The following is a 26,919-nucleotide window of genomic DNA, read 5'->3' as shown; positions in this document are numbered from 1 at the left end:
CATACCAATAATTTCACCCCAAAAAAAGTATTTCTGGGTGATTAAAGCAAATCATGACACTTACTTTGTATTATCTCGGCATGACAGTAAAGCATGATTTGAATTGTTTTATTAATACGGCACTTAGGAACTACGAAGAAGCTAAGGAAAGCTTCACTGAAAACATCAGCACAAGTCTTAATTACAAAGATTATGGCATGAACAGAGAATAGCAGTGAATTTATCCTCCAGGATGAAGTAGATGAGTTGAGCAAGAGTACAAATAGTGATCCATTTCAGCTCATGAGAGTGGATTATTTGGTGGAAGAGCCCATTCTCCCATCAGCCTATCATTTCTAGCTACTGCTCATGTGGTTTTCAGGTGCAAATGAGACCCCTGGGCAGACCGGATGAGTAAGGTGCATCCTTCACCTGGCAGAGATCTCACTGTCGTCTTCTCCCTTTTTATGGAAGGCTATGACACAATATAGTGACAGCAAGTACTCATAGATAAGCGTAACTTTGATGTTTGTAGATGTGCAGAAAAACATAACATCGACTTTAATTCCACAACATTTTCTTTTTTTTTCAAAAGGCATTCCAGTCCAGACTTTGACAATGCCTTTGATTTTAAAACCTTGGTCTCCTCTTGAGAAAAAGGCACAGTTTTCCATTAGAAGATACCAAGCATTGTACTTCCATGATTGCTCACATTTGAAATGACACAGAACTCGACAGCATGACTTGGATACTTAAAATTGTTAAATCTAAGAAATATAAGAAAACGCAGGAGGACATGACATTTATTACTGGTAACTATTTTTAATAATTTATATGGTGCTTCTAAATCAAAATGATTACATTAATTATAATTGTGCATTTCTAAGAAGATTAGTGCCTGTATTTTCTATCTTGTCTGCTTCCTTGGACTGGATGGTGGTGGTAGGTATCTCTGGGTACAATACTTGAATAATAGTGCTTATTTAAATGTGGCTAAACTTTGTGGGCATGGCTGTAGTTCTATTCTTACCTACTCCAAAGACTTATGTTCACCCAGTTACGCAAGATATAGTTTAGAGTGGTGTTTTAGAATAGGCTGTCATTATATATTCATTTTCAAAACTTAACAGTCACATTTTCTATATACTTCTAGATCATATTGCACTAATTGTTCATGGGGACTTCAGGGACTCTAAAATTCAGCAATGTCTGTATTTGGCAGATTTCTGGAGGCACCTGAGTTTATTGGATAAACAATTATAGACGTATCCAATTCACATTTCACTGCCAAGCATGTTTACTTTGGCAAGTAGCACTCAGTGTAAACATCAAAACTATTGGCTGTTGCTCATTTAAACACTTTAGGGGTTGGTAGATTTTCCAGGCTTCTAGGTTTGTGATCTACAAAACAGTAAATATCTATTTTTTTGAAAACATGTGCCCAAAATGCATGAAGCATGGCACAGGTTTGGGATAATCCTCTATCATGCCCGTGTGCATTCAACACATATGGGGTATCATTTTATCAGAGTGATAGAGATTAAGCAAAAACAAGTTAAAGAGATTCAGGGGCAAATTTATGAGTCCCTTGCGCCACCATTGCATCACCTTTTGTGATGCAACTGCGGCGCAAACCTAGAACTCATATCTATGTGGCCACGCAAAGCCAGTTTGAGTGGCTTTGAATGCCCTTGTGGATATGGAGTAAGGCAAGGCATCACAAATTGCATGTTTCCTTACTCAGCACACTGAAGACATTCCATGGGTGTTGTGGTGGGGCTTCTCATGCAACACTAATGGATTTTGATGTATCCTCAGATTTATAAGACCTTGTAAACATGGGGGTGCACCAAACCTTCTGCCTCCCCGGTGGGGGGGCGATATCTTTATTTCTCCTGTTTTTTCCTCTTTATTTATTCTGCAGCACACAAAAAAAGAGGAAAAAGCATTCCAGGATTATTTTTGTTCAGGAAGGTGTCCCTTACTACAATGCAGACACGATGGCACCATGACGCAAGGGTGCCTGTGTTGGTGCTAGGCAGCCAAAACAGCACCAGCACAGTGGAAAAGGACAGGAGTGTGCTGTATTGTTTAAATATTGTACATTCCTTGACATGCTGCTCTGCCCTGTGCCCAAATCCCATAAATATGAGCTTCAGAGTGGGAAGCAAAGTGGAAAGATTCTGCTGTGGACAGTCATCTGTGTTTTTTGGTGCATAATTTGAAATGTATATCTTTTTAGAGATAGAGAAATCTTTATCTGTCTACTTTCCACTAAAAAAAAATAGTTTTGTTTGTTTGGACTGGTATGTTTTCCAAGGTAACACACTTCTGCTGGGCAGAAGCTTGAGAATTTATTTTGATTTAATTCAAAACATGGGTCCATGATATGGGCCACATTTATCAAACTTTCACATTGCAACATTGTAGTGCTGCACTGTGTGAAAGGGTAGTAATGTGCTGTATTTAACATTAATCAGTGCATTCCTTGTGCTGTTGCCCTTTTGGCTTCCTAGTGCCAATGTAGGCACCCTTGCTTCATTGTGCAAGGGTGCCTGCATTACAGGCAGTATTGTTTTTGTGCAGAAAGGGCTTCCTTCCTCCGGAGAGAACACTGCCGGGCATCAGAGAGAAAAACAACAGGCACCTCAGGGGGAAGGGAAGGGTGGGGCACCTCAACCGGATTACAGCACCACGCCACATCTACGACGGGGCTCCATGCCCATTGATGTATCCTGTGGAGTGCAAAGCCACAGTCTCATAAGTCTTTACAGTGGGTGGGTTGCCCACTGACCAATCCTGGGGAGTGCAAAGCCACAGTCTCACAAGTCTTTACAGTGGGTGGGTTGCCCACTGACCAATCCTGTTGAGTGCAAAGCCACCGTCTTACAAGTAGATAACAGCCTCCACTGTTTCTGGATGGGGACTGGTGCCCAGAGTGCTTCCTCCTGTGAAGGACAGACGGAGTGGATGGATCTCTCCACTGGTTCTGGAGGGGGAATGGTGCCCAGACTGGATTAGTCTCCCCGTGACAGTTCCTGTCCCGTCAGTGTCCCAGCTGCACATGGGATAAAGATGCTTGATGTTGCAGTCTTTTCCTTCTTCAGCGGTGCATGCCCTTTTCAGCGATGCATGCCCTGTCCAGCGGTGTTTTACCATGGCGGTCTCTGGACTGTTCAGCGGTGCTTTGCCATGGCCGTCTCTGGACTGTTCAGCGGTGCTTTGCCATGGCGGTCTCTGGACTGTTTAGCGGTGCTTTGCCATGGCGGTCTCTGGAATGTTCAGCAGTGCTTTGCCATGGCGGACTCTGGACTGTTCAGCTGTGCTTTGCCATGGCGGACTCTGGACTGTTCAGCAGTGCTTTGCCATGGCGGTCTCTGGACTGGGCATTGGTGTGTGGCATGACGGTCCCTCATTGCCCAGCGGGGCTGTGCCTGCCGGGGCCCTCCTGGGCAATGTCAATGGCGGTGGTCTCCTGACCAGTGACGATACTTGTGCCCTCCTGGGCAATGGCTCTGGTGGTGGTCTCCTGACCAGTGACGATACTTGGGCCCTCCTGGGCAATGACTCTGGGGGTGGTCTCCTGACCAGTGACGATACTTGGGCCCTCCTGGGCAATGACTCTGGCGGTGGTCTCCTGACCAGTGACTATACTTGGGCCCTCCTGGGCAATGCCAATGGCGGTGGTCTCCTGACCAGTGACGATACTTGGGCCCTCCTGGGCAATGCCAATGGCGGTGGTCTCCTGACCAGTGACGATACTTGTGCCCTCCTGGGCAATGACTCAGGCGGTGGTCTCCTGACCAGTGACGATACTTGGGCCCTCCTGGGCAATGACAACGGCGGTGGTCTCCTGACCAGTGAAGACGGTGCTGGTGGTGGCGTCGCGGGCACCGGGAAGGATGCCGCCCTTCTCCGCCGTGATGCTCACACCAGGCTGTGCAGACTTCTTCTGGCCCTTCTCCACCTTTGGAGGAGTCACAGCTGACTCTGCAATCCCCCTGGGACCCCTGTGAGTTGTTTTGCCTCCAGGAGTCTTCACCCGGTCCCGTCGGCCACTTTCCAACTTCAGAGCCTTTACAGGGGGTGGACTGCCAGTGCCTTGGCTCCGTGTCACACTGCCTGCCCTGGTGGCCGGTGCACTCCACACACCTTGAACACACACCACTGGTACTGGAGGCTTTTTGGCTGAGGCGCTACGACGGGACTGATGAATTGGAGGGGTGGGGGTGGGGGCAAAAAGGTCAACTTTGCAGAGGGTCAGTTTCTGACGGACACTGGGATGGCTAGCTGGAGGGGGTCTGGGAGTGGAGGAAGAGGAGGTGGTTGTAGGAGGTGTCACTTTAGGTGTTTTGGGTGCAAGTGCAGGTACTGGAGGCTGTTGTGAAGTGGATGGATGTTGGGTGTGTGGGTGCCCGCATTTGTGTACTTTGGGAGGGGGCGTCACAGACACACTGGAAGAGGACACAGGGGACGTGTAAATGGGAGTGGAGGTGGTGAGTGCAGGTGAGCAGGGTGTGGTGCTGGGTGTTCTGGTGCGAGTCCTGGTGCCTGTAGATGTAGTGCATGTAGGTGAGAGTGTAGACGACACTGGAGGGAGGAGGGAGACGATGAGGAGGGGGACACAGTGGAGGCAGTGGATGTTGCTGTGTCTACATGTGGGTGATGCTTGTGTGTGTGCCTGTGGGTTGTGTGGTTCCTATGTGTGCCTGAGCTACTTTTGGGTGTTGAGGTGTATGCATGCTTGTCTGATGGTGTGCTTGGGACTGGCTGGGGTACAGGGGATTGGGTCTGGGTCTGGGTGGAGGAAGTTGGAAGGGGGAGGCTGGAGACAGGGACAATGGCTGCCATCAGTGCTGAGGCCAGAGATTGCAGGGTTCGATGATGGGCAGCCTGACCAGAATGAATGCCCTCCAGGAATGCATTAGTGTGTTGCAACTGCCTTTCTACACCCTAGATGGCATTCACAATGGTAGACTGCCCAACAGTGAGTGACCTGAGGAGGTCAATGGCCTCCTCATTGAGGGCAGCAGGGGTGACTGGGGCAGGGCCTGAGGTGCCTGGGGCGAAGGTGATGCCCACCCTCCTGGGTGAGTGGGCACGGGCGAACGCTGAGGGGCTGCTGGGAGGGCAGTGCTGTACCTGTAGAAGTGGGGGGCACAGATGGTGCCGCCACCACAAGGGAGCTCCCATCGGCAGACGAGTCTGTGTCGCTGGTTGGTGATCCGGTGACCGACGTGTAACTCCCCTCGCCCTCCGTCCCACTGGTGCATTCTGAGTCCGTGGTGTGGCCCTCCATGGCCATGTGGGATGCAGCTCCCTCGTGCCCCGGTGCCACTGTACCACCGCCTGATGATGCTGATGCCCATAAGAACAGGGAGAGTAGAAAAAGGGGGAGGGGTCGACAGAAGAAAGATAGGTTGAGTGCATGGCTTACCGCTACTGTTGGCGGACAATACAGACACAGCAGCCCCCTGCACTACGCCGTGCTCTTGGCCTCTACAGAAGCAAATGCTGCGATCTGCCCTACATGCCTATGGTGGACACCTGCACACATGGATGCCACAGGGGCATCTATACCTGTACTTGGGCCACTACTGAGGTGGGGTGGAGTGCCACATGCCCTACATTATGGAGAGGCCTAGCCTACGTATTTCTGCCTGGCCTAGGTACACCCACAGTCCTCCTCCCTCAGCCAGCCCCTCAACTGCGCGCCAAGCACCCAGAAAGAGGTTGTACTCACCCCCTTGTGTCTGCTGTGATGCCCTCAAGCGCCCATCCAACTCAGGGTAGGCCACTGCCAGGATCCGGAACATCAGGGGGGTCATGGTGCGACGGGCACCCCTCCCATGTTGGGAGGCCATCCCCAGCTGAGCCTCCGCCGTCTTCTTGCTACAGCGGCGAATGTCCTCCCATCTCTTCCGGCAGTGGGTGCCCCGTCTCTGGTGGGCCCCCAGGGTACGGACTTCCTTGGCGATGGCACGCCAAATGTCCTTCTTCTGGTGGGCGCTGACCTACAAGACATGCACAAGGGAAGAAGAGAAGTCATTACCAACTGCACCGTCGATGTAAGTGTCCCCCCTCTCTACCCTTGCCATGCCCTTGCCATGTGGCACATGCATTCACATGCATTCATGTTCCCTGAACTCAGCCCCCTTCCCTTTTACAACCAGTCCTCTCCACCCAGGCCTAGCCCATACAACGTGCTCCCTGTGTACTTACCTGTTGGTCAGGAGGACCGTAGAGTAGCGTGTACTGGGGGAGGACCCCGTCTACTAGTTTCTCCAACTCCTGAGCAGTGAAGGCAGGGGCCCTTTCCCCAGACGCAGCAGTCATCGTCGCTTTCAGACCGAGGTCACAGCAGCTCTTGCAGTGTAGGTCCTCTCCTGTCGAAGATCAGGCATCAAGTGATTGAACAGATAGAAAATGGCGGTCACGTCCGCGGCAGTGACGTCCGCGGCGGTGCGTATCATCACCGCCGGCGCACCTGTTCATTGGCTCCTGGGACCCATAGGGTCCAATGTTAACCAATGCAGCATTGCGCCGCAGTCTACGACCGCATACCGCAACGGTGTGCAACGCCAGCGCAGTTACCTCCCAATCCCATTGTCCCACTTTAGAGGTCAGGAATCCGCCATTTCAGGGGACCACATGGCTTCTTTTACTACTGCGTCACACATAGCTAGGCCTACACTCAACACACATACAGGAAGGGTTTTGTGTTTGGTGTCGTGTTCTGTGTATCTGTGGGTACATACCTGGAACTTTGTTGACTCTGTGGTCCCTGTTGTCCTTCCTAGGCACCGTCAGCTGGGACAATTGGGAAGATGGCGGAATCCTCCGGTGTACCGACCGCTGGTGGACCTGTTGACAATGGAGGAGCGACATTTACTCGTCACCTACAGGTTTGCCCGTGCTACAATCCAGGAACTATGTACCCAGTTGGAGCCAGACCTGATGTCACCAATCCGCCATCCCACTGGAATCCCCCCTGACGTGCAGGTGCTGTCAGTGCTCCATTTCCTTGCAAGTGGGTCTTTTCAGACGACAGTGGCCATGGCATCAGGGATGTCCCAGCCTATGTTTTCCAACGTGTTGTCCAGAGTGTTGGCTGCCCTGCTGAAACACGTAAGGAGATACATCATTTTCCCTGAGGTGGAGGATTTGGCTACAGTGAAAGGTGACTTCTATCCCCAACATCATAGGTGCTATTGATGGGACCCATGTAGCTCTGGTCCCCCCCCCCCACAGGAGTGAACAGGTGTATTGGAACCGGAAGAGTTATCATTCCATGAATATACAGATGGTATGGTTGGCAGGCCAGTACATCTTGCAGGTAAATGCTATGTTCCCTGGCTCAGTGCATGACGCCTACATCCTGCGGAATAGCAGCATCCCTTATATGATGGGTCAACTCCAGAGGCACCGGGTGTGGCTATTGGGGGACTCTGGTTACCCCAACCTGTCATGGCTACTGACCCCAGTGAGGAATCCCAGGACCAGGGCAGAGGAACGCTACAATGAGGCCAATGGGCGGACAAGGAGGGTGATCGAACGCACCTTCGACCTCCTGAAGGCCAGGTTCAGGAGCCTCCATATGACAGGTGGTTCCCTATTCTACTCACCGAAGAAGGTGTGCCAGATCATCATCGCCTGCTCGATGCTTCACATCTTGCTTTGCGATGACAGGTGCCATTTCTGCAGGAGGATGGTCCAGATGACGGTGTTGTTGCAGCTGTGGAGCCTGTGGAGCCTGTGGACAGTGATGAGGAGGAAGCTGAGGAAGAAGACAACGACAACAGGGAGTCAGTCATACAGCAATATTTCCAGTGACACACATGTGAGCACATTTTCATTTTTAACATTACATTCACTGTCACACGTCTTCCTCTATCCTGTGTGTAATTTCATAGCATTATTTGGTAACTGAGTTGTACCTTTCCATTACGGTTTCACAGGTGTGGTTACCAACGTGTGTCATCTGCATGCATCCTTCAAGGACTTGTGATGTGTGACATAGGTATGTTGGCTTTACAACTAGAAACACATTTTGACACTGTCATTGATAATACATTTGACCAAATCACAGACTGACTCCAGATTTTTTTGTGGTTCAAGGGTGTTTATTGAATAGCTAAAAAATGGAGGGGGTTTGTGCTATGGTGATGGGGGACGGTGGAGGAATGTCCATGGCAGAGTCCAACCCATTGGTCACACAGGTGCACTGCCCATATGGCCATAGGAAGTGGAGCTGGGGCAGTTAAAGTATGGACAGGGTAACAAAGTGGGACAGTGGGAGGACAATCAGAGTGGTCTCATTTCCTGGCGGGGGTCTTGCCATCTTGCTCTGTCCTGTTCCTGGATCTCAGGGACCGCTTGCGTGGTGGTTGTCCGTCTGCAGGGGGTGGGGTGCTGGTGTGGTGGTCCTGTGGTGGGGCGTCCTGTCCACTAGCGCTGGCGGAGGTGGTGGGCAGTTCATCGTCCTGGCTAGTGTCAGGGGCCCCTTGGAGTGCCACGGTGTCCCTCAAGGTCTGCTGTATGTCCTTCAGCACCCCTACGATGGTGTCCAGGGCGGAGCTGATGGTCCTGAGCTCCTTCCTGAACCCCAAATACTGCTCGTCCTGCAGGCGCTGGGTCTCCTGAAACTTGGCCAGGACCGTTGCCATCGTCTCCTGGGAGTGGTGGTATGCTCCCATGATGGAGGATAGGGCCTCGTGGAGAGTGTGTTCCCTTGGCCTGTCCGCCCCCTGTCGCACATCAGCCCTCCCAGTTCCCCTGTGTTCCTGTGCCTCCGTCCCCTGGACCGTGTGCCCACTACCACTGCCCCCAGGTCCCTGTTGTTGTTGGGGTGGTGGGTTATCCTGGGTTCCCTGTAGTGGTGGACACACTGCTGATTGACGTGTCCTGGGTAGGGAGGTATGGGCCCGCTGGGTGGGTGCTGTGCTGGTGTTACCAGATGGTGGAAGGTCAGTGTTGGGCTGTGCCTGTGCAAGGGGAACCGACTGTCCCGAGGCCCACGATGGTCCGGTCTGGTCATCAGGATCCAGTGGGGCAGAGCTGCTATCGTCACTGTGGGCCTCTTCTGTGGGTGGAGTGGAGTTGTCTGGACCCTCCGGTGTGGTGACGGTACTTCGTGATCTTGCAGAGGCATAAGTGCATGATTACTGCATGTGTGTGTGTCATGTTGTGCAATGGGTGGCTCACCGTGTACACCAGTGCAGGTGTTCTGGGTATGTGCAGGGAGCATGCTTTGGTGAGGGTTGACCATGCTTAGTTGTGTCATTGAGGGCTTGGTGTTGGGATGTGTGGTTTGTGTTATTAGTACATTAGTGAGGAGTTGTAGTGATAGGGGAGGGGGTGGGGGTGGAGGTGTGTGATAGCATGCAGGAAGAGTGGGGGATATAATAGTTGAGATTGAACTTACCAGTGTCCATTCCTCCACCGACTCCTCCGAGGCCCTTTGGATGCATGATGGTCAAGACTTGCTCTTCCCATGTTGTTAGTTGTGGGGGAGGAGGTGGGGGTCCGCCGCCAGTCCGCTGAACCGCAATGTTGTGCCTGAGACCGCTGAACGCACCTTCCCCCATAGGTCGTTCCACCTCTTCCTGATGTCCTCCCGATTTCTTGGATGCTGTCCCACAGCGTTGACCCTGTCCACTATTCTGCGCCATAGCTCCATCTTCCTGGCTATGGATGTGTGATGCACTTGTGAGCCAAAAAGCTGTGGCTCTACCCGTAGGATTTCCTCCACCATAACCCTGAGCTCCTCCTCGGAAAACCGGGGGTGTCTTTAGCGTGACTTGGGGTGGTGTAGGTGATGTGTGGGGTGGTGTTTGTGTTGATGAGTGTGGTGATGTGTAGCGGTTTGCGGTGTTTTGTGCGTGGATGTTGTGTGGGTGATGGTGTTGTGTGCCTCTGTGTGGTGGGGTTGTCTATTCTGTGCTCTCTCTCTGGCCTTTGTCTCTAATTTGTGGTCATAGGGTTTGTGGGTGATGTGGGTGTGTGTTTTATATTGTGTTGGGTGTGTGGGAGTGGTGCTTGTATGTGTATCAGGTGTGTGTATTTGGAATTGTCCAATGTGGCGGTGTTTTGGAGATGTGTGTGTATTTTGAGCGCGGCGGTGTGTACCGCCAATGGAATACCACGGTTGAAAGACCGCCGCGTGGATTTGTGGGTCATAATAGCATGGGCGTGTTTGTGTTGGCGTGGAGGTTTTGTTTTCGCCAGTTTAACTCTGACCTTTGTTGTGGCGGACTTGTGTGGGTGTCTGAATTTCGACGATTCTGAGATGCGGGTCATAATAGCTGTGGCGGGATTCGGCGGTCGCGGCGGTGTATTGGCGGTCTTCTGCACGGCGGTAAGCGCCTTTTTCCGCCAATGTTGTAATGACCCCCAAAATGTTTTAGAGAACTTTTAAAGAAAAGAAAACATCTTTTTCAAACTTTTCTGACACTATTTAGAAAGTTTTTAGAAAGAAAGTAAGACTGGTAAGGTTACTCGTGTATACTTCAAAATATTTAGAATATGGTTTTCTTATGAAAGGCACTAATGACAAAGTGGTAAAGCAGTTACAAGTACTTATCCTACTGCTGCACCACCAATGTAGGAGGCTAGCCTGCCTTATAGTGGATACCAATGGTACTTACACCTTGTGCCAAGTCCAGTTATCCCTTATTAGTAGATTAGTAGTATTCCAGCAGCTTGGGCTGATAGAGGTAGCTGTAGCCGACCAGCTTAGGCTGAACTAGGAGACATGCAAAGCTCCTACTATACCACTTATATAGGTACTACATCATAAGAAAGATAATACTCAGAGTTACTAAAAATGAAGGTGCCTTATTTTAGTGACAATGTACCAAAAATATCTCAGATTATATACTCCCTTAGGAGGTAAGTAACATACACAAAATATACACAGAAAACCAAATCAGGTAAGTAACACAGTGAGAAAGTAGTACAAACACTGTAGAATACAATAGGATGCAATAGGCCTAGAGGCAACACAAACCATATACTAAGAAAGTGGAATGCGAACCACAAATGGACCCCTAGGCTAGTGTAGTGTGTAGAGGGTCACTGAGAGTGTAAGAAAGCACTAAGGGTGTCCAAGATACCCCACCCCAAGACCCTGGAAAGTAGGAGTAAAGTACTACTGTTTCCCCAGAAACACACTAAAATCGTGATAGAGGATTTTGCAAATACCACAACAGACTGCAAAGCACTGAAGATGGATTCCTGGACCTAAAGACCTGCAAAGGAACGGGACCAAGTCCAAGAGTCGCGTAAGTGTCCAGGGGGGCAGGAGCCCACTAATCCCCGGATGAAGTTGCAAAATGGCTACCTCTGGATGGAAGATGCTGAAGATTCTACAACAACGAAAGGGGCTAGGAACTTCTCCTTTGTGCAGAAGATATCCGACGGCGTGCTGGAGGAACCAGAGTTGTTTTCTTGGCAAAATACCACAAACAAGCCTTGCTAGCTGCAAGAGTCACAGTTGAAGAAAAAGAGGGCTGCCCAGGCCCAGAAAGGACCAGGATATTGCCACTTGAGAGAGGAGACAGAGGGGGCCCTCAGCAATGTAGAGAGCCCTTGCACAAGAAGATAGAACCCGTAGAAGTCCTTGAACATGGGTCAAGTCTTCTGAACACAGCGGTCATCTCAACACTGCAAAAGAGGGTCCTTCGACACCGGAGATCGACTCAGGGAGCTGAGCATCACAGGACAGAGTGCTGGAGACTTAGGCTTGGCTGTGCATGCAGGATTTTGTGGAAATTTGCACAGAAGCCCTTGTAGCTGCACATCACGGAGTGCACAGGATTACTGTCTCGAGAGGGGAGGCAAGGACTTACCTCCTCCAAATATGAACAGTTGAACCAATGGACAGTCTGGGTCACTTGGGTCTACCACCTGTGTTCCAGGAGCCATGCTCGTCAGGATGAGAGGGATCCTAGAGTACCGGTGATGCTGAAGTTTGGTGCCTGCTGGAGTAGGGGGAAGATTCTGTCGACCCACGGGAGATTTCTTCGTGGCTTCCAGTGCAGGATGAAGGCAGGCAGCCCCCAAAGCATGCACCACCAGGAAACAGCCAAGAAAGCCAGCAGGATTAGGCGCTACAATGTCGCTGGTAGTCTTCTTACTACTTTGATAGAGTTTTGCAGGCGTCCTGGAGCAGTCAGCAGTCGATCCTTGGCAGAAGTTGAAGAGGGAGATGCAGAGGAACTCTGGTGAATTCTTGCAAGTCATTATCTGAGGAAAAGCCCACTGGAGAGACCCTAAATTGCCCTCAGAGGAGGATTGGCCACCTAGACAGGTAAGCACCTATCAGGATGGGTCTCCGATGTCACCTGCTGGCACTGGCCACTCAGAAGCCTCCAGAGTTCCCCCACACCTCTGGATCCAAGACAGCAGAGGTCTGTGACACATTGGAGGAGCTCTGGGTACCACCCCCGGGGTGGTGATGGATAGGGGAGTGGTCACTCCCCTTTCCTTTGTCCAGTTTCGTGCCAGACCAGGGAATGGGGGTTCCCTAAACTGGTGTAGACAGGCTTATGCAAGGAGGGCACCATCTGTGCCCTTCAAAGCATTTCCAGAGGTTGGGAGAGGCTACCCCTCCCCAGCCTTTAACACCTATTTCCAAAGGGAGAGGATGTAACACCCTCTCTCAGAGGAAATTCTTTGTTCTGCCTTCCTGGGACTGGGCTGCCCAGACCCCAGTAGGGCAGAACCCTGTCTGTGGGGTGGCAGCAGTGGTAGCTGCAGAGAAAACCCCAGAGAGCTGGTTTTGCAATACCCGGGGTCCATAGTGGAGCCCTGGGGATGCATGGAATTGGCTCCCCAATACCAGATTTGGCATGGGGGGATAATTCCATGATCTTCGACATGTTACATGGCCATATTTGGAGTTACCATTGTGAAGCTACATATAGGTATTGACCTATATATCGTGCACACATGTAATGGTGTCCCCGCACTCACAAAGTCCGGGGAAATGGCCCTGAACTATGTGGGGGCACCTTTGCTAGTGCAAGGGTGCCCTCACACTTAGTAACTTTGCACCTAACCTTCAGAAAGGGAAGGTTAGACATATAGGTGACTTATAAGTTACTTAAGTGCAGTGAAAATGGCTGTGAAATAACATGTGTTTTATTTCACTCAGGCTGCAGTGCCAGTCCTGTGTAAGGTTTGTCTGAGCTGCCTATGGGTGGCAAAAGAAATGCTGCAGCCCATGGGGATCTCCTGGAACCCTAATACTCTGGGTACCTAGGTACCATATACTAGGGAATTATAAGGGTGTTCCAGTGTGCCAATTAAAATTGGTAAAAGTGGTCTCTAGCCTATAGAGACAAATTTAAAGGCAGAGAGAGCATGAGCACTGAGGTTCTGATTAGCAGGGACTCAGTGACACAGTTAGTCACTACACAGGTATACACATTCAGGCCACAAACTATGAGCACTGGGGTCCTGGCTAGAAGGATCTCAGTGAGACAGGCAAAACACACTGACAATAGGGTCTCCACTATGAGCACTGGGGTCCTGGCTAGCAGGATCCCAGTGAGACAGTAAAAACACCCTGACATATACTCTCAAACAGGCTAAAAGTGGGTGTAACAATGCTAGAAAGAGGCTACCTTCCTACGCCAAGTGGCCTAAATAGGAATTAAAGCCCAGCACAGTAATACAGGGCTCTCTCTGCAGTATTGGTAGTTTTGGCCCAGTATTGTTGAGTGCAGCAGTCATGGGTGGCTGCTGCCAAGGGAGAGTCCAGGCCACCACAGAAGCAGCCCAACTAGGTCTGGGTGCGGCTTGTGGAAGAGCCACTATGACCCTCTCGCCATACTGGGTTCCAAGCCACCAGGCTCTGCTAGACTCTAGGTGGAGAGGAGGACTGTGCGTGCTCGTGCCCCTCATTTGCTAAGGTTTGGCGGCACGATAAAATCAACTAAACCTGGTGCTCAAAGACCATCCTGAGACCAGGGAAGGTCCAATCTGACCTCACTGGGATCCCTTTAGGCTCGACCGAGCTCTCTAGTGGTCTGAGAAGGATCCAGGATCAGACTGAGGAGGATCCAGTAGCAGACTGAGAGGATTGCGCATGCTCATGCCCCTCAAACCTTGAGGTGTGGCGGCACATTTATAAAACAAGTGTGAAGAAAAATCATAAGGCTGGTGAAGATGTGATCTGGGAAAGAAAGGACCTTTCAGCCGCCAACAAAGTGGAATAAAAAGAACAATGGACCCACCTCTCTGCTTTCAACAGTAAAATAGAAAACAAAAAATATCAGTCCTTTATCTCCCCAATATCCCTCTTTTTACAAAGGGTTGCGAAATCGGCGAACATCCCCCATAAATATGACTTTCTAAAGGACCCTGTGGACGCAATTCTTTCAATACCTAATGGCTCTGCAGATCTACCCCATCCTATCCACCCTATAAAAAAATGAAAGTTGTCTGCTATACGAACCAAGTGAGATAAGTGGGCTCAAGGAGGAGGGAGTAGCTGAAAAATCTGCTTTTGACAATACTACAAAGTCAACGGAGGATAAATATAAAGAAAATGTCTGGGATTCGATTAATGACCCTTAGGTCTTCATTGCCGTCCCGTCACCTCCACTTGTCCAGCCTTGAAAACTCAGTTTGACCATCCACAATTAGGTTTTAAACCTCCTGTTGAGGTAAATGTAATTATTAAAAGAGGTATGGATGACACGCCAAGACTATCCGCTTTGGAGCCACAGGAGGCCTCTCAAATGCGTAAGGACAACCACCCATTAGAAATTATTCATACTTCGAACAATTTTAGTAAAATAGGCTCATTAAACCTTAACCCTAGTTCTCATACACAATTAGAATTGAGCCCCACTTTACACATTTTTAAAGGTCCTCCCACTAAAGATATAGGAGAAATTCCACAAGAAATGCAGGTTTCTTCCTCAGATACTCAATTAGATATCTCTGCCTTTGATGTTAGATCCTCAAATATACCTCTGTTATATTGAATTTGAAGATATGGAGACTATAAAGGAGAACTAACCAACTATACAAATTACTCCAAATAAATTGGATCAAAATGCGGTATCGAATACCTTCATTAAGACCTCACAGCTAACTTGTGAGACCCTGTCATATCAGTCGTTAAAAATGGAGGTGCAGGTGGATCTGTTAAATGTCATGGTAAAATTAGTCTAGGAGATAGATCAGAAATTGGCAAATCTAAACAGAATTTCACAGAGATGACTAAAACAAACTGCACCTGTGAGCCCATAATCAACAAGCTGGCCACACTCCCAGAGGCCTTAAATGTAATGATAACAGATCTTAAGGTGAATCTAAATAAGACAAAAGGGGGTGAATCTGTAGATCAAAAATCTCTCAAGAAGCGGGAGGTGGCGGGTCAAAACGTAAATATGGGCAGTCCAGATATTCGCTGTCCTGAGATAACAACTGATAAGAAAATAGATTTCTTTGAAGATCTGGTGTGCGGTCAGGGGTGAGTACCCAGGGAAAAGATATACCTCCTGAAATCCTCTGAGGAAGAGGAAGGCTGACATTCTGACACCCAAACAAATGAAATTCTGAAATCTGTGATGTATCTGTTACAATCTGAAAAGTTGGCAGCTAAAAGACAAAACAAAAAGCAAAGGGAAGCAAGGAATAAAAAAAAAGGACGTTGTAATGGGCCCTTCTACTATAAAGATGAGCTCCTCTCTCCCTCAAGATATAAGAAATGGGATGCAAATGTCTCATTACTTGAGTATCAACAAGAAGAGAAGCTCAACGGTCAACAATGTGTTCCCATTACTCAATACACAAAAGAGGGGGCCTACTTACCGTGACCACAGGGATTCAAATGATTCTAATTTTACAGTGGAGCATGAAATAAATAAGGGCAGACAGGATCTGACAAACCTAAAGGGACCAGATGAGGCAAAGCAGGAACCTCGAAATATCAAACTATACCAAAGGGAGCCCAAAACCGAAGTGAGCATTACTACAGAGACTCGTAGGAGGTCTTTTGAAGAAAAAGGCATATATATTACAGCTACAAATTTTGAATGTGCCAAACAGCAAGGGGCTCAAATGACTCATCTACAGGCAGAAAAAGGAAACAGGTCTGCCATTAGACATCTGGAAGTGGTGAGACCAGGGGCAAAGGAAATGAGAGAGCCCTTAACCAGATCAGATGCAAGTCTAAGGATGGCCAGATAGAGAACTTTCACCAGGGTTCCAGAAAATAGAACACAAAGGAATAGCTCTAGTGGGAGAACAGAACAATTCTATAAGGAGTCCAAAGAACAGTCCTCTGGAAGATTATAAACAATTGATTCTGGAACAACAACTCCAGGCTAGGGGACCATTTGACATTTTAAACCGAGGGAATACATGAAAACTCCTACAAGTTATTTCAGCCCTAAAAGAAATAGAATCTACTGATATTGTCTCTATAGAATTCCTGCCAGGGGTAAAAAGTAACAAAGGTAAAACTAACAAATCAACACTGGTTACCTGGAAGTCATCACAAGTGGTTAAAAGAGTCATAAAAGAAAAAAGCGCTTTCTCAAGATGGGGGAATTAGATTTAGTATACCCCAACAAATAGGATATCCTGACCCATTAGAGGCCCAAAATATTAGCCCAAACTAAACAAAACAAAAGGCTTACATCAACCTTTTTCAGTCCTTAGATCTGCAATTGGGAATCAATGCCCTGATGATCAATATACAGGGCACAAAGGGGGTTATTACAACTTTGGAGGAGGATTTAATCCGTCCCAAATGTGACGGATGTACCACCAGCCGTATTACGAGTTCCATAAGATATAATGGACTCATAATACGGCTGGTGGTATATCCGTCACTTTACCGTCACTTTTGAGACGGATTAACACCTCCTTCAAAGTTGTAATAACCCCCAAAGTATCCTATGATAACCCTTTACAGGAACTATATCTAGGGTGGCTGTCAGCAGCACTCCACAAAGATAATTGTCAGTGACTTCCGACTAGCCCGACACACTCTGGTTTGGTAACTCCCTACGACAAATCTCTCCAAGTATTCTCCTGGAATATAAATGGGATTAGGTCATACATCCAACAAAAAGATATTACTAGTCTATTAAATACATTTCAAATTATTTGCTTACAGGAGACTTGGGCTACCAACCCATTTACAATTGATGGATTATGAACTTTATTTACCCAGCAATTAGGGAAAAAAGATTTGGCCACCCAAGGGGGGGGTTTAGCAATCTTTATTTCAGATGGATTAAATATAGGATGCACACGGGTATATGAGGAAAACAAAGACTTTTTGATAGTAAAATTAGATGGAAGGAACAGGGAGCTTATAAGCTCACTTTCGCTAATTAACGTCTATATCCATCCTGATGCACGCTACAGGAAACACACATCCTCTAAATTGATAGACATAGGGGGTCATTCTGACCTCGGCGGTAAAAGGCGCTTACCGCCGGTCAGAAGACCACCATAACACCGCCGCGGTCGCGGTAAACCGCCACAGTCATTCTGACCCGCAACTGGCAAACCGCCAAATACCCGACATCCACAAAAGTCCGCCACACCAAAGGTCTGCGAAAAAATGGCGATGACCAAACCTCCACCGCAACGCCAACAGATATACGCCCATGCCATTACGACCCACGAATCCACGCAGCGGTCTTTCAACCGCGGTATTCCATTGGCGGTACACACCGCCGCGCTCAAAATACACACACCCTTACAAAACACCACCACATTGGACAATTTGAAATACACACACCTGATACACATACACACACCACTCCCACACACCCAATACTATATAAAACACACACCCACAAACCCTTACGACAACAATTGCGAATCAAGGACAGAGAGAGACTGCACAGCTTAGAGTAGACCATCACACAGAGGCCAATCACAACATCACACACAAAATTACAACGCACAAAACACCATACACCACCACACACATCACACTCCACAACACATACAACATCCCTCATCTCATCCACACCACCCCATGGCACCCCAAAGACACCCCAGGTTCTCTGACGCAGAACTCAGGGTCATGGTGGAGGAAATAGTACGTGTAGAGCCCCAGCTATTCGGGGCACAGGTGCAGCACACCACAATTGCTAGGAAGATGGAGCTATGGCAAAGGATAGTCGACAGGGTCAACGCGGTGGGACAGCATCCACGCAATCGGGACGACATCAGGAAGAGATGGAACGACCTACGGGGGAAGGTGCGTTCCATGGTATCAAGGCACAACATTGCGGTGCAGAAGACTGGCGGCAGACCCCCACCTACTCCCCCAGAATTCACAGCATGGGAGGAGGAAGTCTTGCACATCCTGCATCCTGAGGGCCTCGCAGGAGTAGGCGGAGGAATGGACTCTGGTAAGTCAAATCGTAACTACTACTTCCCACCCCACCTGCATGCCAGCACATACCCCTACCCTCACCCCCACCCCCATCACACCAACTCCTTGCTAATGTCCCACCATCACAACCCACCCATCCCAACACCTAGACCTGCATGCGGTCACAAAGCATGGACACCCATCACCAAAGCATGCCCACTGCACATACACATCACCCCCACAAGCCACCCTCACAAAAGCCCCCACACGGGAATGCCTGCACTTGGGTACACGGACACCCACCCATCACACAAAATGCCACACACAGAACCAATAACCATACCCTTATACCCCTGCAGGACCCGAACGCCACCACACCGCCACAGAGGGTACAGAGATGTCCATCCCTCCCCCAGAAGAGGCCCCCAGCGATGACAGCAGCTCTGTCGACCTGGACCGAGATGACCAGCCCGGACCATCGGGGACCTCTGGACAGTCGGTTCCCCACACACAGCCACAGGCTACAGCAGACCCAACCCCCTCTGGGAACACCAGCACAGCTCCCACCCAGCGGGCCCATGCCTCTGTCTCCAGGACACGTCAATCAGTGGTGTGTCCGCCACTACAGGGCACCCAGGTTGACCCACCACCCCAACAACAACAGGGACCTGGGGGCAGTGGTAGTGGGCACACCGTCCAGGGGACAGAGGCCCAGGGAAACAGGGGAACTGGGAGGGCTGCTGTGCGACAGGGGGGGGACAGGCCCAGGGAACCCACTCTCCAAGAGGCCGTCACCACCATCATGGGAGCATACCACCACTCCCAGGAGACGATGGCGACGGTACTGGCCAGGTTCCAGGAGATCCAGGCACAGCAGGAGGAACGGTACATGGGGTTCAGAGAGGAACTCAGGAACATCGGTTCCGCAATGGGGACCATAGTCCTGGCCCTTAACCAGATAGTCACCACATTGCGGGACCATGTGGCACCCCAAAGGGCCCCTGTCACTAGCCTGGACCAGGAACAGCCTACCACCTCCGCCGGCGCTAGTGGACAGGAGGCCCCCACACAACGACAGGCCACCAGAACCCCACCTCCTGCTGAAGAACAACCACCCCGCAAGCGGAACCTGAGAGCACACAAGAAGACAGAGTAGGATTGCAAGACCCTCGCCAGCATAAGATACCCCCTGATGTCATCCCACTGTCCCACATTGTCACCCTGTCCAACCTTAAACTGCCCCTGCTCCATCCTTCCACAGGCATATGGACAATGCACCTGTGCGTCTGAGAACTGGACTCTGCCATGGACATTACTCCACCCCCACCCATCACCGTTTTACTATCATGTACCTATATGTAGCACTTGAAATAAATCACTTATTGCACGTACAATAACAGGAGTCTGCTTATATTTTACTATTATGTATCACACATAACGGTGCTATTATGTTCTGTGACATTGTGATGACAACATACCAATGACAACAAGGTGTAGTCCATGGGCAAACAAAGCAGAAGTCACGCAGTTGGTCAAACAGCTCTGAAAAGTGAATGGAAAGTCACAATTCAGTTAAAAGGAAATGGTGGGGTACACAGAAAGTAGAGACACAGGAGGCCTGAAGTAAATGTAAAATGGCGTGGGTGATTCTTACCTGTGTGCTACTGAAAATACTGTTGTATAACTGTGTCCCTGTTGTCCGTGTCGTCCCCGGCGTCTTCCTCCTCTTCACTCTCCACAGGCTCCACAGCTGCTACAACACCACCATCTGGACCATCCTCCTGCAGGAAAGGCACCTGGCGTCGCAATGCAAGATTGTGAAGCATACAGCAGGCCACGATGATATGGCAAACCTTCTTTGGTGAGTACATTAGGGATCCCCCTGCCATATGCAGGCACCTAAACCTGGCCTTCAGGACCCCGAAGGTCCTTTCTATTATCCTCCTAGTTCGCCCATGGGCCTCATTGTACCGTTCCTCTGCCCTGGTCCGGGGATTCCTCACTGGGGTCAGTAGCCACGACAGGTTGGGGTAACCAGAGTCACCTAATAACCACACACGGTGTCTCTGTAGCTCTTCCATCACATAGGGGATGCTGCTATTTCGCATGACATACGCGTCATGCACTGACCCAGGGAACTTGGCATTTACATGGGAGATGTACTGGTCTGCCAAACAGACCACCTGGACATTCATCGAATGATAACGTTTTCTATTTCTGTACACCTGCTCACTGTCTTTGGGGGGTACCAAAGCCACATGGGTCCCGTCAATGGCACCAATGATGTTTGGGATATGTCCAAGGGCACAGAAATCACCCTTCACTGTAGCCAATTCATCCTCCTCAGGGAAAACAATGTAGCTCCGCATGTATTTCATCAGGGCAGACAACACTCTGGACAAAACCTTAGAAAACATAGGCTGAGACATCCCAGATGACATGGCCACTGTTGTCTGAAAAGACCCACTTGCCAAAAAATGGAGTACTGACAGAACCTGCACCAGAGGGGGAATCCCTGTGGGTTGGCGGATGGGGGACATCAGGTCTGGCTCCAGCTGGGCACACAGTTCATGTATAGTGGCTCTGTCAAGTCTGTATCGAAGTATAATATGTCGTTCTTCCATTGTCGACAGGTCCACCAGCGGTCAGTACATGGGAGGATTCATCCTTCTCCTCGCAAGTCCCAGCGGACAGTGCCTAGGAAGGACAACATGGAGCACAAAGTCAAGCAACCCACAGGTACGTTCACACAGCTTGCACAGTAATTGATTTGCAATGCAGTGAAAGGCCTGCATGAGTGGCAATGCAAGGCCTAGGCCTGTGTGACGCAGTAGACATTAGGCCATGTGGGCCCTTGAAATGGCGGCTGCCTGACCTGAGAAGTGTGACAGTGGGATGTGAGGTCAATGCGCTGGCGTGGCACACCGTGGCGGTTGGCGGTCGAAGACCGCGGTGCGAAGCCGCATTGGTTAACATTGAACCCTATGGGTATCAGGAGCCAATAACGATGTGCGCCGGCGGTCGCGGTACGCACCGCCGCGGGCGTGACCGCCATTTTCTAGCTGCTTAATCACTCGAGACCTGATCATCCACAGGAGAGGACCTATACTGCAAGTGCTGCTGTGACCTCGGTCTGGAAGAGACAATGGCTGCTGCGACTGGGGAAAGGGCCCCTGCCTTCACTTCTGAAGAGTTGGAGAAACTTGTGGATGGGGTCCTCCCCCAGTATGCGCTACTCTACGGTCCTCCAGACCAACAGGTAGGTACACTGGGTGCACGTTGAATGGGCTATGCCTGTATTGAGTGGGGTGGATGTAAGATGGTGGGGAGGGGAGCGAATGAGGAGTGCAACGCACGACAGATGAGAGCATGTGCCACATGGCAAGGTTGGGGAGGGGGGGCCAATCACATCTAACATGCAGAAAAGTGATGATATTTCCTTTCCCACCCTGTACATGTCAAATAGGTCAGAGCCCATCAGAAAGTCGACATTTGGCGTGCCATCGCCAAGGACGTCCGGGCCCTGGGGGTCCACAACAGATGGGGCACCCACTGCCGAAAGAGGTGGGAGGACATCTGCCGCTGGACCAGGAAGACCGCCGAGTCTCTGCTGGGGATGGCCTCCCAACGTAGGAGGGGTGCCAGTCGTACCTTTGTCGCGTGGGCTCTCATTATCCTAAATGAGACTACTGGATTTCTAGGCAGCAGGATCGATAACGGTGTGAGGGACTGAGTCTGACCCACGTGTAAGGAACTCTGTCACCCTAAATCCGGTTGTTGCTCCGGCTAACTAGCAGTGCCTCATTTCTCCCACGGGGAAGAAATGATTGGGCAGCCGTGCGCATGACATCTTTGGAACTTCGCAGGGAAGTCGTGGTCACTCAGATCCAAACCAACTCTCTCATTCACAATATGGTCTCATATACAAATGACAAAGACAGTATAAGTTTTATATAATGTTTTCATAAAACGACTGTATTTTAGATATTAAGGCGTGAGCCGCAATAACCAGAACAATACAACATAGTAGGATTGATATAGTAACCAGGAGAGTAAAACATAGAAATAAAGCTATCATAATTCCTAACCGTTTCTACTCTCCCTCTGCTTGTTCTATTTAGAGCACAGCATGTTAAGCTTTCAGCTTGCCTTTCTGTATCACTAGGGAGACGGACACACTCATACCTGAGCAAAGGCCTGTGATCTGGTTCAGCATCTGCAACGAGGCAGTCAGCGTCTAGTTGTGGTTCCCTGGTCGGAATCTCCCTCTTGCATGTATTGGGACAAGGAAGTGATTTTATAACTAACATGTCATCGTGATCACAAAATGTTCCTACGCAGGAATGGCAAGTCTAGACTCCTACCACGTCTATCGGCAATGTACCAGACTGTATCCTTGACTAAAGCACAGAGTGAATATGTTATGAAGAACTCCAGTGCTGAAGTAGGCAAAACAGTGTGATATGAATAAAAAACAACACCGTAGAACTGGCTATTCTGTAAAATAACAGTACGAAGCCTAATAGAAAGCATTTAGAATAAAGTGCACAGAGGCTCTAAGCTGTTAGCAAATGAATAAAATATAATTAGGGCAAAGTGCACAGAGGCCTAAGGCCTGAAGCTAATGCGCAAAATATACGTAAAACTGACCACACTACACCCTCCCCTTGTCGGTAGCAAGTGGTCCCAACAACATTAAAAAAAAACATGACCTAAATTTAAACCCAACATTTCGACAAGATGAGAAGACAACAAAGTCATAAATTTAGGAAACATGTGACGATAGAGCGAATTGCAATATAGTGTCAATTTAGTCGGGAGAGAGAGAAAAAAAATCCAATTGTCAGACAGAAGCAATAGAACGTAGAAGCTCCTCCACTTCGAGATAGGTCAATATCGGAAGATCCACGCCACAAAGTACCATGGAGCAGGTGTGTTCCAAAGCCCCAAAACCATTTAGGGCGGCACCCCGTGTAGTGCCAAGGAAAGAGACAAAACCATCTTCCTCCAGGAAGGGAATCTCATAATCCGCTTCACGAAGCAAACGCAACCGTAGTGCACAAGTCTGGGAATGAGCCCTAATCGGGAACATCAACAGATCAAGATCAACCACTGGAGAGCGCTGCAGTGAGAGACAGAAAGCCAGTGCATGTTCAAACGAGCACCAAAGGCATCGAAACACGGGTTGCACACAATCCAAAACCGGCCTGAATGACAGAGACCAGTCACACTCCAAATGTCCCAGGAGTGTCGCTCCAAAATGCTGCATCATGCGTTCACGACACAGCTGTGCTGACGGGAGCAGCAATACAGGATCTCGTTGCGGCGGGACAGCCATTGCGAAAAAATAGCAACAACAGCAAAACTCCAGCCAACAAAGCCAAAGTAATCGGGAAACCCCCAAAAATGCTTCCGAAAATAGAGTGTATAGCCGAAGGTATCAAACCGAATATGGAAGAGAAGGTGTGAATGAAACCAACACCAACAGCTTTGAAAAAATGAGCAATACCAGCAGTGCTGGATGCATTAAATATATGTCCCACAAGTTCACCGAAATGACTCGGAAAGTTAGTATTCAAAAGGGACTGTATCTCCGCCGATTACCTTGCCACTTGAAGTGCGTAGGTCTCGCTAGCAGATGTAAGGGCCACATGCTTTTGAAACAATAAAGCTTTCAGCCAACTCAACTTGTCGAAATCAACCTTGGAAGTAGCAATATGAGGCCAGATGTCCGCTACCTCCCTAAATTCAGTAGGGGGAAACAACACATTCCCGCAGCACGTAACGGCCTTGTTGACGACAACAACGTAAACTATTCCGGCACGCATGCCACAGCAGCGTTCGCTGTTAAGAACAATGTAACTGCCGTTAGAAAGCACCTGGAAAGTGTTTTTAATTACCGGGACTGGAACTCCCTTCAGATAACAAGCTAAGTTAGCAATCGAAGCATTACACGCTCCGTGCAAGGACAGCTGTTTACAAACCATGGAATGGCTAACAGAAGCTTCGCATTCGCTACCGCTAAGAAAAACTTCCCGCAAACCATTAACACATCTGTACTGAAAAGGAAGCTCCCACACCTCGTGTATGTAACTGTCACCCAATAGTTCATATCTACCCACCGGAATGTGCTTCAAACAAGAAGTAAATTGCAGAAAGTTTCCAAAACTCATTATACACTTCGTATAAGAACCGTTTTCTCCGGGGCACCTTGGGACCTGATAAGAAATCTTGTAAATCAGTACCATTAGACAGTAACTTGAGGTGTGACTTAACTGCACCCAGCGTGGAGTACTTCAACCATTGTTGACAAAGTTTCCCCACACTGTATGTAGTTATTATATCAGCATGTTCTGGTGAAATGTAACGAGGGTCTGCCCTACTAGTCCTGAACCCCACAGAAGAGGTAACAAAACGTTGATGACACTGATTAGTGTCTACAGGCCACAATAACCACCCGCCCGGATGTAACGATGAAGCGTTAAGCGTACCATTCTGGACCCAATGCGTAAATTCACTAAAAGTAGCATTCACATAGTGCTGCCAGTTATTTAATTTAGAAGGGACAGGTATACTAGGCAAAGTCAATTCTCTAATCGACGCCAAGCCCAAACAACTAGTCTGTTGTACTGTGTCATTGAGGAAAATCATTTGCACAGGGATAATGCATGCTCGAAATAATGTATCTCTGCCTTGCATTTGCCAATTTTTCGTACCCCAAACACTTTTCAAGTCAACAGTCTTCAACCAGTATTCATATCCTTCGACCGAAAGTTTAGAAACAAACAAATTAGAATACAGTAATTTAGTATCGGTCAACAAAATTTGCTTATTAGAATACGGTGTCACTTTAAAATAGTAAGACTTAGCATTTCGCTGATCATGCCCAGAAAAATATGCAAATTTATCATTATACGTTTTCGAACTCCCTTGTGGAGGAGTCGAGCAATGTTCCCATTGTACATAATTAAAGATGGACTTAGGGCTACTCGCTTTGTGAATAAAGTGGTGTCCATAATAGGTGTAGCAAAACATATCACCATGATTATCTCTAAATTGGTAAGCATCTTCATCGTCATAGACAGTATAATATTGCAAATCTTTTAGCATAGCATCTACTGTCTTCACATCCCAATCATCAGAAACAATGCCTGGAATAACAATATCATTCATTGATAACTTAAGAACATACGGTATTTGAATCAATTCAGTGGGACCATATATATCAAACATTACTTTATCCCACACAATTCCATCCGGAATTGGTATTGCAGAAATTTTCACATTGGATAAGTCTCTTCGAACCATATGAGACGAAAAATGTGGTCTCAACACAGTCTCCACGTGCTCAATGTCTGATCGATCAGGAAGAAAATGACCATGTATTACCAGAAAAAAGGTAACCACAAATCCCAACCATAAAAAAATTGTCAGTACAGCCATAAAAAGCCACAAATAGTTTCAAGGAACAACAAAATATGTACGTTTAAGCCAACTTAGTAGCTTACGTGGACCTCGGATTGAAGACAGCGAAGACGAAGAGCTGGATACAGCCGCATCCGCGTCGTTGAAGCAGCCAGAGGCAGTTCTCGCAAAAGGTGCAACAGTGAACAAGGAAGCAGATGGAGGTTCTCTCCTAGGTACGCTATAAATCACATGTTCAGAAACATCAGTAGAATGTACAGCAACTTGAGAAAAAGAATCAATATCAATCGTTGACTGTGGAACAATCGCAAGATCATCTTCCACCCTCCCCAAGCTCGGAGAGGAAACAGGGTCGGTGCAAATCACCTGCAGCGGGACTTCTTCCCCAGTAGTGAGAGGGATGCCGGAACTACTCGGTGTCCCTCTTGGTCTGCTGTGCAGAATCGGCCACATGTTTTTAACTTGACATTATCAATGGAAACAAAACGATTTCCTTTGGCCCCTTGCAGCGGCGGCAAAATCACAGTTCTCGTGCCGCTTACCCCCAACACCGGGACAGGTGCTCGATAAGAAGGACCAAATTCTTTCTTTACTGCGACCTTTTCACGCACTAGATCCCCAATCCTGGGTATCCAACCAGTAGGTGTTACTGGCTCATCCTTAATTCCAGAGGAGGCAGCACTCGCAGAAGAGTTATCTTCACGAAATTGTTGTAAATCCCGCAAAACAGTGACACGATCATTTATGTCAAAGGGCGTATCTGCCGCCTCCATACCAGGACCATCCAGATCAGGAACATACATTTGTGTTCCGAACAGGCACTCATATGAAGTACGACCCCCCAGTGACCTTCTAGGCAAGTTATTAAGTGCTCTCTGTACTCCATACAGGTGGGCTAGCCAACTACGACCCGTACCTATAACCCTGGCTGTTAAGGATTGCTTTAAATCACGATTTAAACGCTCCACGACAGAATTTCCCTCGGGATGAAATGGAGACGAGAATTGGAGCTGGACCCCCAACGAAGCCATGGTGTCCCTGAATGCCTTAGAGGCAAAAGCAGGGCCCTGGTCCGAATGAAAAGCCGCAACTGCAAATGTATCGACAAAGATACGCAAATCTTTAATTACAGTCCGAGCGTCAGCCGAGCGCTGTGG

The sequence above is a fragment of the Pleurodeles waltl genome, chromosome 2_1, assembly GCF_031143425.1.
Source record: "Pleurodeles waltl isolate 20211129_DDA chromosome 2_1, aPleWal1.hap1.20221129, whole genome shotgun sequence".
NCBI classification, from domain to species: domain Eukaryota; kingdom Metazoa; phylum Chordata; class Amphibia; order Caudata; family Salamandridae; genus Pleurodeles; species Pleurodeles waltl.
The sequence above is the reverse complement of the archived record's forward strand: the minus strand, read 5'-3'. Positions refer to the sequence as shown.